We start from the raw sequence: 20,255 nt of genomic DNA on the forward strand, positions 1-20,255 counted from the left end.
TCCATTGAACCAGATGTTAATTTAGCTCATGACCCTAAAAATACATTTCTGCAATCTTATGCACAATGTGCAATGCAGGATGCTTTTTCCAGACTATTTACTGAAAACTGAATTATTCTGAAATAAGAGCTTTAATAGCCTTAAAATTCTTCAAAACTTTGCCATTGCAATCACAGTTTCTGGGGAGAATTATTTAGGAAGAAAAAGAGCAGTAAGCACAGAGAGTATACCTCACTTCTATTGTGTAAGCAGCTAGGTCTCAGTAAAAAACCCTGTCCCTCCTTGCCCCCTGCTGTTATGTTTTAAAAATTAATGCAGGAGTCCATCAGATCAATGTTTATTTCAGACAGGGAGCTTTTGGCTGAGCTGATGATGTCCTTGGCATGTTTTAAGTAACGTATCAGAATGAATCATCTGCTTTGGTAACACCACATTACATTGCTGTAGCTTGTTTGGAGAAGTAATGTGTAACAAGGGAACCTTTAAGGATTCAGTCTCCAGTTTAGGACACAATTACATGTACTCATGGTGTGATATGTGACTGCAGTCCATTAAACAGCAGCAACCCTGGGCTTACACACTCCATACACACACATCTCCTTCATTTACCTCCTATAGCCTAAAATATTAACTACCTTCTTACCTCACATTTCTCAGAATAACATAGTACAGAACAAACCCTTAATGGAATCATTTAAACAATTTTGTTTTACTAAGGGTCTCAATTTATAATACAAAGAGGAGCCCGCAACACTTTCTAGCCACAGCCTGAGGAGCTGGATGAAGAAGGAAGCAAACCCAGGTCAGAGGAGTACATCATCCTGTTATCCTCCAGCACTGCTTGCTAATTCCTAAACAGAGTACTAAATGCATGCAAAACATAACAAATGCCATTGGTTGCCATAATGCATGGTGATCACCTCAAACTGCTTGGCTTCTTGGGCCATTGAGATCCCTTATTACTTTCAGAATGCCCCTTTTGCAGAGGCACACTCAGCACTTGAAGCAGCTCAGGCAGCTGGAGGTTGCTGCTAGCCACGCTGTCAGTCTCTCCCCTGAATTGTTCCCTTCAGTCAGGCACTGTCAGTAACATTGTGTTCTCAATGGGATGCAAGACTTGTTTTATCTCCTTCAGTGGCTTCCTCTCCTGCAGGAACCATTCTCCCCAGTAATATCAGATAAATGTATCATAGCAGCCTGGCCCTTGGCAGCCTTTTCAATCTCTAGTATAGTAGCATGAAGTTTCTTAACACAAGACTGCTTCCTTTCCAGTCTGTTGTGTAATTCCAAGTACTGTAAATTCAAGAAGCTCAATGGATGGTGGCGCTTCAAATTGCTTTGGGCAATTTTTTTGTCCTGTAAGTATGTAAAATCTGCAGATATTATCCTCCCAAAAAATACCAGCTCTGTTAGTGACTTTTTTAGTTGTCATTTATTTGGATTGACATTTCTAACACCACGCTAGAGTCCACAGCACAGGTTTGCTGTTGTCTGCCTGAGCTCACACACCCAAAAGTTTAGCAAACAGTAGCATACTACACTCTGATGATATTCCTGCCCAATTTTAAAACAAAACCAGGAGCAGTCTACTAATGGAAGGTATTTGATTTTCCCATTTAACTCAGCTGCACCTCCTGACCATATCCCAAGCCCCCCAGGGAACCCCAGTCCTGTATTTCACTTCTGATTGTGCCTTTCCCTTTTCCTGCTCTTTTCCTTTCCATTTGTGCTCTGTGAAGCTGCAGTCAGTGCTTGGTACCCTGTTTGGTGTCCTGCTTTCATTGACAGCTGAACTTCCCTGTGTGGGGAAGAACACACACAGAGGCAATTAGGGAGCCAAGCAAAGCTGCACTCCCAAAAGTGAGCCATAGAGCTGTGTCTTGTATATGGCTTTGTTTGTAACTTTTGTGGTCTTCAGGCAATAGCCTTATTAAAGCATTTTGATAACCTCTCACAGAAGATTTCAGCATAATCAGCAAAGGTTTTCTTGGCAAACCAAACCAGTGTTTAATCTCTTGGCTGTATATAAGCATGGACTCATTTTCCATGCTGATCTTTTCCCCTCTCCCTCTGTTGCATACCCATCTGTCATAAGGTTTCATCAGTAAATACTAGGCTACATAGCCTAGTATTATAGCACTACATATAGGCATTTAAAATAGAAAGTAAAAATAATTTTTGGTAATGTAATTTTATTAAAATTTATTGAACAGACATGCAACCCAACAATGTCATTCAGTGGTCGAAGCATGCCACAGCTAACTCAAAGGGAATTACAACATAATTTTTAAAATTTTTTCTTCACCCATCATATTGAGGGGAAAAAAATCTTGCCCTTCCTCCACTGAGCATATTTAGAGCAGTTCAGCCAGCTGGATTATAGCTGCACAAAATGCTTTCAAAGTGTTAGAAGCAGCCCTCTCCATTTGCTGAGTCTCATGACAGTTGTTGAATAGCTTTATCCTGCCCTTGTACTTGTGTGTTTTGGTTTTTATCTTTTTTCCAAGATGTTCTGACATTTGTTAAATTAGTTCTATACTGTTTTCTGACTGCGTAATTGACCTCAGGAAATGTTGTCTCCAATTGTATGGAAGTCTTGAATTGCTTTCCCAGCAGCAGGTAACGACATCTCACACCAAGGCTTTGTTTTGGTCTGCTTCCCTTTGTCAAATTTTCAGTCTTAATTTACCTTGCATTGTGGATTTCTAAATGTACTACAGTAGGAATTCATAGTGAGAGGAATAGCAAATCATTTAGAAATTTTCCACCAGACAAGTTGGATACTGGTTCACATGTAAAGGAGTAAAAGAATTACTTACAAATAAGTACATCGCAGGGGATCAATTTTAGTCTCTCAGTAGAGCAAGTGAACCCATGCTCTGGAATGATATTCAGAAGCATAGCTCATACTTTGCAGGTCTTATCTTTGAGAAGAGTGGTTAAGAAACCTTCATTTTTGCTAAAAAATATTATATTCATGAGTCCTTTTTCATACTGCATACAGTATTTCAGCATCCTTAACTGACAGTAAAATGCTGCAAGATGTTACTCCAGCTCCTTGTAAGCACCAAGACTGAAATTCTTTATCCTGTTTTACTTGAAGTTTAATCAAGCTGAGCAAATACATCCTCTTTTCTGTAGAATTCCTACTTGCAAAAAGCAACCCTTTTTTTTTTTTAATATACAAATATATAAGGAAGATGTTGCAGTCTATGATATTCTTCTCAAAGAGGCAGATTTTAACTTGTTTTTCACAGAGGTCTCTCACAGGGACACATCTCAACTCTACCAGTTTCAAGTAAAATATTTACAATAAGCAGCAAAGACCCATGAGGACAGTGGAGGTTCAGTGCTTTCCACTTGTGTTTTGGATTCAGCCTCAATAAAACCAAGCAGGCAACTGCTTTCCTTTGTGCCATCATAACTGAAGAAATAGATGCCAATATGTTATCAACATTCACACCACCACAAAACACCATCTAAAGTAGAACACATTTCAGGGCAACAAAAGTCACAGATAATTTGAGTAAGATATTTGTGTGCCTGTGACAGGAATAGGAAAAAAAAACTAAGAAACCATGGGGGGGAAAAAGCATGAAGATGCTGCTTAAAAAGCTTCTTTGGGAACATTTCACAGAACCAGGATCTACCTTTCACTGAACATTAAAGTTGCTTATGGAAAAAACATAAAGAAAACTCCACTAAGCTCAAAATAACTGAGTCTTTAAAGATCTAGAAGTGTAGAAGTGTTTCAGGCTGACATAGTAGTGAGAATGAGAAAACTTGAGGTGTCAAGGTGGCATAGCTTGCTGTGTCATGGGCTAATGGGGGTGAGACAGATTTGATGGGGCATTTCTAATGCCAGTCTCAGTTGAATCCTGTCATGCCATCCTGAGGGTAACAGGTCAGCCCTGTCAGGGTGTCCAACACCACCACCAGAACAGCAGTTCTTTAAATTCAGTAGCACAATTCCCACCTGAAGGGCCATTTTATCTTCCCCAACACATTCTTCATGTGATCTGACCAATGCAAGCAACAAGAAACTGCGCTGATCCTATTTTTACTTCTAGTTTCAAACCTCACTGCAATGGAGTTGGCACACAGGCTCTACAGCAGCATCAGTCCTGATGGCAGAGGCACTTCAGACACTGCAGACAGGTGTGCAGGGCTGGTTCAGTGGACAATGTTCCCTTTGGACAGCAGAGTTAAAGGCAAATGTAATTGAAAATGCAGTCATTGCTCAGGTCAGCTGCTTATATTTCTCATGTACAATCAATCAATTCTGTCCTCACTTAAATTTGGTTTCCACTAACTGTGCCAATTTTCATGATGTTATCCTAGATTTACACTAATGAGAAGAATAGAACCAGACCTGCTAAATTCCCTGAAAATTGTCTTCATTTTGGTTTTGGCTTTTTTTAGCTCATCTAATAACAAGACATGTGACAGACTTACTCAGTAACACTTCTTCAGCCAACAACTGATGGTAACAAGAAAAATTGAAGGAAGTATTGCTGCTCTTCACAAAACATTTGTAAATGAAGAAAAATTTGTTACATCTGGCATTTTCATTTAACAGCAGGTACTTTTCATAATTTTCTAGGATATTATGTCCATAAGAGAAGGGTATTGAATGATCCAACAAAAACAGTTGATATCTACAAAGCATATTAAATACTGACGTCTGGCTTGGGATTGGAACAGAACTGAACTGGTGACAAAGCAAAGGAGCCATCTCCCCAGATGCTGTACAGTAAAAACCAGCATTAATTCATTTTCCATCTCATTTTCCATCCTGATTCAACAACCTTTTTGAAATGAATGAATGCATCTCCTTGATGACTTTCCCAGACTTGTTTTACAGGAGGAAATGGAAGAGACTGTGGCTGATGCATTCAAAACAAGGGGAAAGCTGTGTCAGCTTTGTCATGTTTCCTCTTAACTCTGGGCAAGGTTAAACCCTTTTTTGCAGGAAGCTTATCAGAATGAGCAAGTATTACAAATATTCTGGAAATTACAGTTTTTGGCTGGTGACCTTTGATGGTGAAAGACTCAAAGGGCTCAAAGGGCCAGATACAACAGGAAGTTTGTAACAGCAATCATAGTAAATGAAAACAGAGAAACCCTTTAAAATAATTCATTTCTACTGGCTTGTGCTTTTGAGGAGGCTCTCCCCTTTTGTCCCTCTCAAAACCAGGATAAACTATATGTGTCCATCACTGTTATAAACATGACTTCCATGAGAAGCATCCCAGATGGGGAGGAGGGAGATGGCTCCAGTGACTATACCTCAGAACAGGGCCATTGCACTCAGACATTGGTATCCTGAAGGGTTTCCATTTCTGCCAGTCCCCCAGCATTGCTTTAGTAGAAAACACCATCACTCAGGCTTCAATTCCCTTTTGCATTCATGTAAAGCAGCTTTACCATAAACAAGAATCAGCCCCAGATGTCTTTACAGGAAATAGTACATGGGAAAGAATGCATAGTGCTACAAAGATAGAAACGTTTTCTCTCTCCATCCATTTCCAAACCTGAAATTTTCCTTAGACATAAAAAGACACCTATAATTTAGGACATTGAGCTGGCTGTAGGGATGCAAATTTGTAGCCCTGCTCTAAATTAGGCCATTGAAGCAGAAGTGGTAAGAGACCACTAATCAAGGAGGAAACCGTTTATAGAAGGAAGGAGGGAACATGTGTGCCTAGAGATCATGAAGCAGCCTTGCACCTGCAATGCCCCCTTTACTCAAGTGACACATTCTCTCCCTCCAAGCATCACCATATTTTTTGCCTGGGGCACGTCTTCACCCAAGTGCCTTTGGCAAGGCTTGGGGGACAGGAAGAAATATTCTGAATGTAGGTAATGTGATCAGGGGCTTCTGTATGGCTGAAATGTCATATTCACAGCTTCCCAGCAGCTTACAGTGAGGACATCCCAAATGACTTCTAGGCTTAAGTGTACAAGGCTTCCCTGAGTTCATTCCAGAGTTTGAGTGGGAAAAGGAGGATCATTGGCCTAAAAACTTTCACTGCAATAAAAATTATTATCAAATTACCTGGTGTTTCATGGCAGAAGAGGTATTTGTGAAGTAGCAGTTCCCCCAGGGTTGCTACTGAGCAGTGTCCAGCTCCTCAGTGTGCAGCTGTGGGGGCAGCAGTGGGGCAGTGACCTGCAGCACAGTCCTGCTCAGCACCCACACATCTGCAGACTCCAAACATCCTCCATAGGTCACCATTCTTAAGTGAAACTCCATTGCAGAGCAGGTGCTATATGAAGCTACAAAGAAACCATGTGTGCAGCCCTTTTGATACAGACCGGGCAAGGCTGACTCAGTGAGAAAGTAGATATTGTGGATATTTATAATTTTCCTCTTTTATTAGGTGTAGGCTGACAAGGTTAGTGAGAGCATCAGAGTTGAGAAAGCTTTCTTCTTTTACATAAAAGCCTGTACTATGCAGCTCTCAAACATGTAGTTTGCCGTGTTTGACTGAAATAGTTTGGATGAAAGAGGAAGGAGCTCTGTGCAATTTACCAGTTTGTTGCAAAATCTGGGTTTGTCCCATTCCAGGAGTGAATCTAAAACCAGCAGTGAACAGTAAGTGACCCACCAGGCAGCTCCAGATCACCTTGGTTTCAGTACACCAGAAATTTTGGAAGAGCCCACCCACAGCACCAGGAACATAGGGATATTTGTCTTCAAAAGCATTTCTAAACTGGTTAGATGTGAAAAAGCAGGCTGGAAAAATAGAGATGGAAGCACACAGGTGAATTGCACTTCAGACCTTCTGTTCTCTTCTATGGTGCTTTACCTCTTCCTGAAAGGCTCACTCCCCTTCCCTCAGAGTTCTTCTCCAAAGACCACAGTCCTCCTTAATTATGTCCCCAAAATGACACTCCCAGAATAAACAAGTAATCTAGCAGCTATGCCAAAACAGTGGAAATACTTTCCTATAACAGTATTGCTTGCTGAGCAATGAATTTAAAGGTGGATAAGGTAAATCCAGCCCTGTTTTGCTCCCTGCAGCAGCAAGGGGTGGAAATAATGTTGCTACTGCAGAGATAGTGGATTGCTATTTTGGATTGCAGCCCGTCATTGACAGTTTCCCCTGCCCTTTCAAGACAGAGATATTTTTATCACCAGCTGAGTGAACACAAATACTGCCAGAGGTGAGCATAATTACCGTAAATGCACCTCCATGACAGTGTTTCCACTCACCTGTTGCAGATTTAGTAGGGTAAGTCTCATGACCCACCACTGAAGGCTTCGTATTCTTCCTGTTCTTCTTGCTTCCTGCAAGAGCATGAAAGAAAGCAAAGATGTGCCCCATGAGGCCATGATGAGATTGTTCTGTCTGCCCCTCTGCAGTGGGCATGGCATGAGACAAGGTGGGACTATTGTACAACATACGTTACTCTCACCAGCTGTTCTTGGACAAGTTTCTGCCCTAAAACTAGACGTGACCCTAATTTTTCTGTCAACATATGTACAAGCATATTAACATGTTTTATCAGTTTGTGGTATAGAGTTTGTGATCTTAATAGTGAATAAAACTTCATTAATTAAATTACTGCTGTCTGCCTCAGCAGTCAAATTGAGTTGCATATCAGCTTTCTGAAACAAGCCTAATATACTTCGCCTATAAAGGCAAAAAAAGTAGGTTTTTTTTCTAATGCTGTATTCACTCAAACATATTCCATACTTTTAACATGGCAAAGAAAGTCCTGAATATAACTGAATTCTCTCAACTCCCAACAACTTGAACTGTTCAGCACCCAAAAATGTTGTTGAGGGTGTGCATTTGAAGAAATATTTAAAGCATTAAACTAATTTCCTTGATGATGCAGGTTGAGGTAAAGGCACTTTAGATGTGAAAATTGAGGACTGATTTCTGCAGGAAGCAGTCCAAATTTTGAACTTGAGAATTTGAGCTCTGAACCTGTAAAATCCCTTCACAGCATTGTCCGTGCTTGAGACAGCCACATGTTGATTCCTCCCATCTGAGATGAGTTTCAAGGTAGATTGGTAGAATTTAGTTATAATACAGAAGTGCAAGTGTGTGTCATGCAGCGCAAGTGATTTCAGTGGTGGAAGCTCAGGGTGTAGAGGTGCCCATGCCCACAACCTGGGCAGAGAATAAAGAGGCTTTGAGCTATCCATATATAAGTATAGAATAACATAATCATATTTATATATAAGTATCACAGAAAGGAACCATGTAAGGTTCAAAGCCCCATTCATGTGCAATAGCAGCTTCATTCCACCAACCACTAAAAACTGCAGCATGAAGCACATCATCCATTTTTCCACAAAAAGACAGAAACAACCCCAACATTATTTTACATTGAATCAACTTTGTTCCAACATACTGTCCATATTAAGCAGGACACTCCAGCCACAACTCATTCTAACAGCCTTACTTACACATCCCTCCTTAGAAACACACCCAAAATAGCTCCCCAGAACCAGCATTCACCCATCCAAAGAGCAGCAGTTCTGCAAGAAGACATCTCATTAGGCACCCCGAATTGAAAGGAGAGCTGCTTGGGCCTGGAGGATATATAGGGACACCAGGTGATTTTTTTTTTGGGGGATGATCACTGTAATTGGAGAAAATACATCTCAGCTGGAGCCTCATAAGGAAGTCCAACATGTATTTAATCATCAGTCAATGTTTTATGTTTTTCATATCAATGTTATCTATGGTTTTCTGGCTTATTGAACAGCAACCCACATACAAAAGGGTGAAGGAGAATAGCCCTATGTCATCAAAACCACATCACCTTCAAAAATTGCTAATATGGAGTTAAGGCTTTTACTCAAGCAGTCAGCTTCCCTTTCCCCAGCTGTTTTTTTGGAGGGGGGAGGATAGATGTATTTACATTTCTTTTGAACTTCTAAATCAAGCTGGAAGGAGTTCAAGTGCCCAAGAGCAATTTATTGTAAATGCTGGGGATAGGAAATTTGCATACACATTCCTGTTAATATGAGTAAGCATGAAAAGAAGGCATGAGCTCTACCTCTGTGTAAAGCACATCCACCTTTATGCTACAGTGATTTATGTGGCAAAACCATTTGCCTGTAAGCATCTTTTGAAGTAGAGTCAACTAGTGATAGTAAACCAGCTATTTAGAGAGATTGATAAATACACTGGTGTAAGCAGATGCAGCTCAGTGTCTGTCCACACCACAGAGAGACCCTGTACCATTGGTGAACATGGGTCATTGTAAATGCCACGTTCCAAAGCAGGTTCAGAACTATATCCAGTACTGAACACCATCACTGTATCTTCCAAAATTATATATCACACTGCTGGGTTTCTGTGACCTGCAAAAATCAAAATGCTTCTCTTAAATGTAGTACACTGCTGTGCTAAAAAATGTCTTGCAACATCCTCTAGTCCTGGGTTTGCATAGTTAAACCAGGTCTGGGGCCAAAATAGGACAATGGGTTGATAACCCAGGTTTGTCTCACTAGAGGTGACATTGTTACTCAAAACCTAATTTACTGAGAATATTTCTGAACTGACACTGTGTAGTACCCAGAAAAACCTGGAACACATGCTGTACACAAGAATCTGTTCCCAAGCTTTTTTCCTGGATCTTTTTTGCACTTGTGAGCTGAAAGAACACAAGATTATTCCATGTTGGGATGTTACCAACTTCACCAGACACGTTGTGAAACATAACTGTGCAAACCCTCCTCCTGTGCCGCCCACCCTCGGGGTCTGGCATCTGCTGGGTCTGCCGGCTGCCCTCAGGGGATGCCTTTCCAGCCAGATGCCTCTGAGTTTTACACAGCGAGTATATGGCTTCCAGCTACAGACTCGATAATATCTAAACACCCACTTTTCACCTCTTTAGGTGAAATGGGTTGAGTCCTATGTTCAGCTTTTATTTCTCTACATTCTAGAGCACATAAATCCACACCAGATGTGCATGAGAGGGGATGAACTCCTGTCAGACAGCAAAAAGCTGCATCAAAGCCTGTCTTTGCATCTGCAGCTGCTTCTGAGGATGCTTTTGCACGGGCTGGTACCAGCTGGTGGCTCCACTCACAGGGCCCTGGCGGAACAGCTCGGTGTCCAGACGTGGTCAAGGGCTGACCACCTTTTCCACATTTCACCACCAAGGACAGAGAGCATCCTTCCTACATATGATACCCCGAAAATGTATTTCACTGCAGACTGTGCCTTTTGGGATTCAGCGTACTAGAATTAATGTGCCAGTAAATTTAAAAAGTCAAATTCCGAAGAGGGAAGTCATATGAATCTTTTAACCCAAGTGAAGAAGACATCACAGTCTTGCCTTGACAAGACTCATATGGCAATTTCATACACCATTCTGCTCTTGGTAACTACCAAGGAATAGAATGAATAGATTTTGATAATGTTTTAAAAACTTTTCTTTTTCTCTACTTCATAGATTTTCCTCTTTCTTTACAGGGTACAAATTTTTTTTTTTTTTTTTTTTTTTTTTTGTCAAGAGAACATGTGTCTTTTATTTCCAGAACATTATATACAGATATGTTGCCAAGCACTAGATTTTTTTCACAGTAGATAATAGCTGAAAAAAATTTAAAAGTGCTACAGACTTAAAACTAAATCTTTCAAACCAGTAAAAGCATAAACAGGAGCTCAATTATGCTGTTTATCAGACAGATGTTACTCATACCAAATGGTTGGGATAGATTCCACAGAAAAATGTTCCCTAAGCAGAGTAAATTTTAATGATAATTTTGCAGAAAATTAAATATATTTATATATAATGCCCAGTGCAGGTAATGGTTCTGCTTACCATAGGATGCACTTAATCAAACAAAAACACTCCAGAAACACTCTTGGAGTGCCTTTATTTGACTGAGTCCAGCTGGGAGCTCCACATATGTTAGATATAAGATTTGCAGTTAATTGGCAAAAGTTTAAAAGATTTGAGAAAGGTTCTTCTGCACAGGAGGACATAATCCACATCCACAGAAAGTCATATTTGACTCACAGATGCAGCTCCATCTTGAAGATGAGCTCCTGATGACTATTTCCAGCAGAGCTGGAGCTGAGGTATCTTCAGCTGTCACACAACCACCCATTTGCTTGAAGCCTTTCAGGACTGAGGCTGCTCCTCCTGCACGTGAGGACATGCAAGAAGTGCCACTGCCAAGGAGCCCCTCACAGCAGCTGAGTCACTTTTCTTACATAAAACTTGTAAACAAAACAAACTCTTAGTAAAATAATATATACTGGAGCCATTGGCTTATCCTAGAGACAGCAGAAATGTGCTAAAGAGCTCTAAGCCAAGAGGATGTTTACAGTTTAAGATTTGTTTAGCACTTATGGTACGATTTGTGCCATATGTTCTCTTCCTTAGAGCTTTCCCTGCAAAACATTTTTATTAGATGTGCTGTACAAAGAACTTACACATCTTCCCACTTCATTACAGTATCATCATCCTTCCAGGGCAGTCTGTAACCAAGTAATATGTACCTTGAATTTCTTATTGGGTCCCTGGCAGTAAAGTTGCAACTGATGAGCCTGAACTACTGAAACCTGACCTGATAGAATAAAGCATGCATGGAGTATGGAACGTAATTGTTTTTTTCATGACAGTCTGTATTCACCCTGGAAGAAAACCTCCTTTGGAGACTGTTTCCAGCTGATAGCCTGGGACACTGGAGTGAGCCTTTCAGTGAAAAGCAGCATGCCTTGTGTCATTAATCCTGCTGAAATTGCAGAAGCAGTAGTACGTGAGTGAGTATAACCTGTCATGATCACTCTGAAGTGAAAGGCAGAAACTGCCAGTTACCATGGAAGGGCTTTTACATTCTTCTGAGCCTTCTTGAAGGGACTGGGTGTTGATGCTTTGGCATACAGTGGAAAATCAGGGAGTAAGCCAGAAAGGCACAGGGAAAAAAAGGTGTGAAATGAAATAATGTCAGATTGACCAAGGAACTGCTTTTCTTCTATTTCTGAGTGAGATTTCACTCCCACAACACAGCAAATACTTTTTGTGTCTGAAGAAAGGCTTTTCCTTTGCTGAAAGAAGTATATTTCTGCTGGTCCTTTTCTAACAGTTAATGCATTATCAAGAGATATCCATGCAGAAAAAAATAATGGGAAACTGAGGGTTTTAACACTGACAGAAATTTTTAATAATAATCCTGTTGGATATTTTCAAAATCATAGGTGAATACAGAAGCTGAGCTTTTGGTTCTCTGCGGGGAATAACAGGGTAGCAATTAGATTAGAAAAGTCAGAGTGAATAAATTAGCCATTCAATTCAGAACAAATAAACATGGAAATATTTTGCTATTTTTCTAAAGTGGTTTTCAGATTACCTCCATGGACAGTGTTGATTGTTGGATTGACGTTACTTAATGGCAACAGTTTCTACACAGCTTGTATTGTTTTGCTATTGTACCTGATGATTCTTTTTCATCCAGTGAGTAAAGAAGTGGCCCTTGCAGTGGCCAGACATACAATGTTCCACTTGATATTTCTTACACTTTTGCTGAACCTGCCATTGCTGTTTATGCATCATGTCTTTGTGCAGAACCTGCTTCATCCACACACTTCTCCACCAGAAAGAAATGGGAGACTGTTTGGAATGGCTTTGCTTTATTTCAGATATCACTGACCACAATCAGTAGGCAAGAAAGAGCACCTTTACTCTCTGGTAAAATAGAGTCAGCAGTGCTTGGCTCAAAGCACAGTTCAGCAGCAAACTTGATGACTGTTGTTAGTTTTAATTTTTGCCTATTCTTAATGCCCTCTTGCAAGTGTACTTGCAATATATTTTTTGAGGAACTTCACTAAAAATAGATCAAGGGTGTTAATTTGACTGTAAACATAATGCATCTGGCATCTTTGAAGTAAATTGTTTAATGATTTCACTGAAATCAAAGTAGCTTACCAACTGTTAATTAAGCATCTTCATCTGATGGGTCACAGCCTATAGAATTAAAACAGTGAATAGTAAAATGAAAGAAACACAAGAGAGTTCTTTTGATCTGGAAATTTTCCCCACCAGAATGAGATAAAAAATGCTTCATTATGTTTCATAAATTGATGGAAGTTCAAAGCTCACATGACACAGAAATTGGTTGTCCTTACTGGATTAAATATCAACTATTCAATCAGATGTAGTTAGTACTTATGATAATTCCATAGGAGTGTAAGAGTGAATAAAAACAGTAAGTATGGTAATAATACACAGTCACAAAAATGTTTAGACTTTCCTTGGAGCACCATTACTACTAGTGGAAACAAAATTCAGCATTTTACTATGCAATGCCAGAAACAAATAAACAAGATGTTGGGAACATTTGAAAAGATGCAAGTTTGATTTAATATGCAGCTGTGTCCAGCTGATTGCCAAAAGGCCAAGGATGTGCCTCTACTTACCAAGGGGTAGCAACAAAAGCCTATTATTGACTGTGTTTCCAGTCAAACAGACTGCAAAAGCTGCCTGCAGAGAGGAGCTGGGGACTCAGGAGCAAAGAAAAGCACCTGCACAGAACCTCCATCCAAGTCCCTTGCTTCAAGAGCAGAAACTGTCCATGGCCTGGGTCATGCTGCCACACTGCTCAAACTCTGAGACCTGAGAGAAATGAGTAAATTACAAGGAATTAGTCAGAACTATATTTCATTTGATGTAAAAATATATTCTTCATTGCTCATATACATCTTTAAAAACTAGTTGTGCTGAAAATGCCTGCCAGTTTTGTAGCAGGAAATTTGCAAAAGCTCTTAAAAACATAGCACTTATGTGAGTGTTGCTTTGGGTACTAATCCTAAAAGGAGACCCTACTTCTTCAACAATTCTTTGATATAATATAGCTTTATTCTCTGGACTTTTTGAGAGGACTTTTTTCACATCAATACCTTCTTTGTTTTAGGTTGAGGAAAATGTGAATGAGCTCTATATATATATATATATATATATATATATATATATATATATATATATATATATATATGTATATGTATATATATGTATGTATGTATGTATGTATATGTATGTATATATACATATATGTATATATATGTATATATAAATATGTATAACTCCATATGACGGTTAAAGGAAATCTATAGGAACCATTCATTGATGTTGAATTGATGTTGAGCATACATTTTTTTAAAGTTAATGTCTGGTATAAATGAATATGACACAAATCACAGGCTATAGCCTGTAGGAGCTTTTACTTACTGTAGGAAAGGTTTCGATACATTGTGTAATGCAAAATGGAGAATGGACACGATTTTATGGTCTTTTTGCAACACTGTCATCCCTTCTGTTCAATTTGGTGCCCTGGTAGGAAAGACACAGGAGATGGATGTGCTTGAGCTGCTAACACTGAAAGCTGCATTAGAACAGACTTCTGCTCAGTGCAAGCAGAGCTTTACAAGAATTCTTTGTCTTTGAATGAAACATAGATAGTCTCAAACACATAGGGACCAAATGAGCAAAGTCTGATGTACAGGGAGTATTTAAGAACAATAAAGTGGAATAATAAGGAAGTAATTTCTTCCAGGGTATTCGTTGTGAGTCTGGGATTTTCTGTGTGCCTTATATAAAGTTTTACTGTTCAACATGAGTAAAATTTTCATCTACTTTTACCAGCTCAAATCATTACCTCCTCTCCTTTATAAGATCAATATACTCAATAAGAATGGTTTCAGCTAATTAGTTCAACATAATTGAAAGACTATTCAACATCCTTTTTCTTGAGCAGATGCTCCAATGAGTCAACCCCAACTCACCATTTGGTTCCACAGATTTTAAGATTGTGTTAAGAACTACAACCTCCCTGATTATTTGTTTAAAGGAATCCAAATATAGCCTCTTTTAATGTTTTAGTACCTAGAGAATAAAACAGCTGTCAGCAATATGTTCTCCTGAGTGGCTTTCAAATGAACATTCAGTCTTTTGTTCGTGATTTAAAAAATACAGCCAGAGTCAATTGTCACCCACAGACAGGTGTGCAGTCCAAATATAAATTTTATATTTGCCAGCACATATGCAAATTAAATATGAAGATGGTAATATAATACTAAATTTTACACAGTGGAAGAGTAAGAGCTCTAAAATTAATATCAAATGCCTTGACACTGTCAGATGGTTACCAGGTGCCTTACCCTATGAATTTCCCATTATTAAGGACATATTTAAGAAATACGAGTTGTGGTGCAATATGTCACTGAAATTGCCAAATTCAGACATTGAATTATGCAGGGTAAAATTTCTCATGCTGCACAGATTTAAGTGGCTAGATGCATGGATATTTTTGTCCCATGGGCTCTGTGAGCACTTAACACAGACATTTTGAAGCGGGCAAGCTGAGGATCCCTGAATAGCATCACTGAGTAAAAAGGTGTGACATCCCTTTACATGTTTGGGTTGAATAAATCCACAATCCACAGTTCTGAATAAGACAGAGTCTCAGCTTCAGAAAACAGTTCTTTAATTTGCATACAGTGAGTAGAAAAGTATCTGATACATGCCTGGTCATGTTGATGTCACTGGTAAAACCCCTATAGAGTTTTAATAAACCTCTGTCCACTGACTCTAAAAGTAACTATTATAATATCAAAAAGTGTTTTAGATAGCGACTGAGCACAGGACTAGGAGTTGCCTCATTTAATGTAACACATTGTGTGAATTAAAACTTACCTTTGTTTCTGCTTAACTAACAATAGTGTCTGAGGATGTGTGGCACAAATTGCGTAGAACTTCCAAGTAAAGACACTGAAGTTCACATTGAGTTTCTTTTCTCATGAAGTATTACAAAAACATCATTTTTAAAGAAGAAAGGGAGGGTAAGTTGAGGAATGAAACCAAATGTTCTAAGATATTTCTGTATGAGAGTATTATTTCATTTAGCCAGGAATAGTGGGCATGCCAGACAAAAGGACATGAGGGCACAATAGCTGCGACCACAAACATCCACACTCTCACTTTGCTCACAACCCCCTTTTTTTGAAAAGTTTCTGTCCATGCCTGGGATTCATTATATGTCTGCACATTTCTGATGCAGCACACTTGTTATACAAGTGTGGGGCTGGGAATCACCACCATGTGTGCTTCCATCTCTAAGCACTGGAACCACACTCCAGTCGCAGTGGCTGGGAGCACCTTCCATGAGCAACACCATCAAAAGCCATTGCAGACTCAGAATAAACACAGCAGTTTACTGATAGCAGTTGATTGCTTTGAAGGAAATGCCTGAGACGGGTAGTGACCCAGAAACCTCTATTATTGGCCTATGATTTTTAATTTAATAACATTTTGATAAGGCCAAGTTAATCTTGAGTAATGTACTGGTATGGAAACAATCTAGTTCAAAGGACGAATAATCTGTTGCAGTGTGATAAATGTTAAACAAGGATAATTAATTCCAGATTTTTAGATTCAAGAACTTAAGCTTCTGCATGGCTAATCAAATACATAAAATGGTAAGATAATGCAGGAAGTCTGATCACATCTCACATGCCCCACCAGAAGCCTCATCTATCATAAAAGATATAATCTCATTCTTGAAGCAACTTGACAGCACAGTCAGACATTGCACCTAAAACCATCCACATCTAGCCAGCCATTCAAAGCATGCTGTTTGGACATTCACCTCAGAAGGACCTCTGTAATCCACATGTTCTTTCACACAACTTTGCAAGTGTATGTGAGTCTTCATTTTGATCTCTGTTTGGAAGTACTCAATTTATATCATTCTAGATCAAAGTAGATGTCACATCATTAAAATCTGGAATCAAACCTGGCAACCTTGGACATAACTATAAATAACTTATCCATGTTTAGTGTACAGTTCTTAGATGCATCTCTTCATATTTTGCGGAAGTGAAGTCTGACATGCACAATGAAGTATGAGGTTCACTACTATAAACCAATATTTATCCAGGAGGTAACAGTTACGCTAAAGTACACTTCTCCTTTATTTAAGTAAATTATACCGTGAGACTAATAAGATTTTAAACCATAAGGTTTTGAAAAAAAGAAGAACAGGAAAACCCTGAAAGTTTAGAAAGATCTTGAATAAGCAAGGAGATTGGTAAAGAATACATTGTGCGGGGGCCGTTGCTGTTGTAGTCTACATGTAAGATCTGGGCTACTTGTGTTGAGGCAAAGAGGAAAATTATCATCAGAGAATAATGAGTGAGTTCACCCTGAGGAATTTTTGGCATGATTGCCTTGTTTCTGATACTTGATTGGCCAAATTACAGCTGTCACTGAAATGTGCCATTTTTGAGAAAAATGAAATGGTTGTTTGAAATAAACTCTTCACTGTAGAGTCATATAATATCTGTGAAGTACATCATCCAGAGTTTCTGAAACTTCCACAGCTGATGGAAATAGCAAGATGTAAAGCAAAGACAAAATGGAATTGAGCAACAAGTCTTGGGGCTACATTACATCTTCACTAGAATATTCAAGCATTAGACTCTAATGTGTGCAAAGGTGACTCCAATGTATCTCTGATCTGGCTTCCAAAATAGGTTTTAGAAAATTATTTAAAACTGGTTTTTTTTCTGCCTGGAAAAAAATTTAAAAGGAAGGAAGCCACTCCAAGAATTTCCACATTGTTCTAAGAAAGCACAACCACATCACCAACGTGTCCTTTAGAAACTGTGGAGAGTAATTAGACCAAGTAATGTGAGTTTGCCAAAAGGTTCCTATTTTAACACAAAATTGTAGTTCATTAAATACAATGACAATACAAAGAGAAATGAAAGATTTTATATTCACCATTTAAAGCCAGATATAATGCTAAGAAGTGAGAAATTATTAGGCTGCTAGAAAGAAAGGAGGCTTATTTTATAAAATTTGTCCTTTTTCTGGACATTAACTTGGGTTAACTGAAGCCAGAAGAGCTAAAACCTAGCAAGCTGTATTTTGTGAAAATTAGGAACTTAATTCCACTGTCCCCAGTATCCCTAGCATATGGGAGTGGTGCTTAAACACACTAAGTTCACACACTAGCCCTGCCAAAAATGCTATCCACGAACAGTACCTAGGAGGATACAAAGATTATCTTGTGCTACACAGCAGCATGGAGTTTTTGTGTCTGCTGCTGGGATTTATTTCATTCTGTTGAGCTTCTTTTTGCTTTAGATCTTGGAATGATGGGTCTATTAGAAACATGTCACTAGAAGATAAGATTTCCCCTCCATAATTATATGTGCACACTGAAAGAGAAGTCCACAGGGCTGCTACCTCTGAATGGTCCTGTCTAGGGAAATATCCCATAAAATACAAGTGTACAAAGAAATATATAAATATCTATTCCTGCATCACACAGACTTCACAATATACTCGACTCTAACTGCATTGAGTTAAAAAGGATTGGAATTACAACTGTGAAGGTCAGAACAATATTTAAACACTCACAGAACTTGAACTCCATTTTTATCTATTCATAAATATCCACAAAAAATTCCCCTGAACCACAATATTAATAAAACAAGACTTAATAAAAGAAAGAAATTTATTTGAAATGGAAAGAAACTGCATATTTTTTCCACTCTTGCAAAGGATTTGCAGAAATACTTGAAAGATCCTAAGTTTGGCTCTTTCTTCAGATTTCTCTAGATTTTTTCCTCTAGAAAGAGAGTGAAATGTTGATATAAACCAGTTTGTGTTTTGCAGCATATTAATATACTGATTTTCTCAAGGAGAGAGAAGAAAGGGAAACCTTGCTGTAGAGGAACAGCAAATGTCCTGAGAACAACCTGAAATGCCAACTTAGCATTTTTGCATTTCAAAAATGTCTTTGACTTTTATAAACAGCCATGATGGTAAAATTGAGGCTGTTAAAAATACATGGTTTACTTCAGTAGTTTATAATTCACAGTAGCATTTAGTGGGTGGAGTTGTAAATTAGTAAGTGGACTGTTGCCACAGCAGAGTAGGCTGCTGCTCTGCAAAGGAGAAGCTTTGCTAAGAATAGGAATGTGGTCACAATGATAATGAACAAGGGCTCCACATGCCTGAAACGTTGATGGGAGATTGGGAGATGGTTGTTGGATCTTTAACAGCTGCTCTAGAAATTAGATGTTATCAAAGATCTGTTTGAAAGATTGAACTGGATGAAAAGCACGCAAAACTTAACCAGTAAGACCTGGTTTCAATTTTTAGTAGAACTACTGAAAGGCAGAGTGGCACATGAAATATTTATGTTGTCAATAAATTGGAAGGTACAGTTTTACAGCCAACAAAATGCTATGTTTATTCTGCTGCAAGAGGGAGGCAGGATTGCAGCAGTTTCTACACATAAAAGTCTCTACTTTTTCCCTATCGCTGTCAAATGAAGTAGATTAATGTGCCAAGAAAGCATTACAATATGTTAATCAGGTATTTGATCTGGTCTGTCAAACACTCAAAGAAAAAAAAGTCAGTTACTTCCTGGAAACATATAATGTTCCAAATAAACCCAGCTTTTTAAAGGCACTAGATTTCTCTGAGGGGGGATGATTTACTTATCACTAGGATGATTTGCCTTTGGACTCTTAGTAGCTGTAGCAGCCTTATTTAAAGGTTGAAAGCCAACAGCATTATGTCAGTAATCCTGAGTGAAAGGTGCATATAGATATGGATGGCAATATAAAACATGCCGCCTTCAACTTTTGGAAGCTTTATTACTGAGTGACAGCTGCTGTGTGATTGTTGTTCAGCCAGAAGTAGACAGGAAAATATTCTGAACCCAAATGCACGACTTGCATGACTGCAATAATTTCATGTTTTTGACTGCTTAAATTCCCAGTTGGTGGACATCAACACAGTTGTCTCAATTTTCTGGCCTTAAGATACGAGTTTGAGCTATGTCAACCTTAAAGTGATCCACAGGAAACTGAAGAGCAAAAAAAAAAAAAAAATCTGTATGAAATCATTGTGTCTACTCCTTGCTTAGCACAACCCTTTCCTCCTATGGGGCCCTGCTTTGATCCCTGTTTGTGCTGGCCAGCTCTAGGCTCCCCAGAGCAGAAAGAGCTGCATACCCTGCTAAACAGCTCATCAGTGGAGGAAACCAGGTCACTTCTCCTGTAGGAAGATCATCAACAAAGTGATTTTGTCACAAAAAGTCTAATTGGCTGTTTTCTGAGTCAGAATACAGGACACGTTTTCTAGCAGAAGACACTTTGAGCAGCAGTCTCTCCATAAACTTTCCCTGATACCCAAATATTGATTTCATTCACTATTAATTAGGCAAAAGAACTTCTCAACAGGATTGCTGGGCTAGTAACCTA

The sequence above is a fragment of the Motacilla alba genome, chromosome 8 (genome assembly GCF_015832195.1).
Source record: "Motacilla alba alba isolate MOTALB_02 chromosome 8, Motacilla_alba_V1.0_pri, whole genome shotgun sequence".
NCBI lineage: Eukaryota > Metazoa > Chordata > Aves > Passeriformes > Motacillidae > Motacilla > Motacilla alba.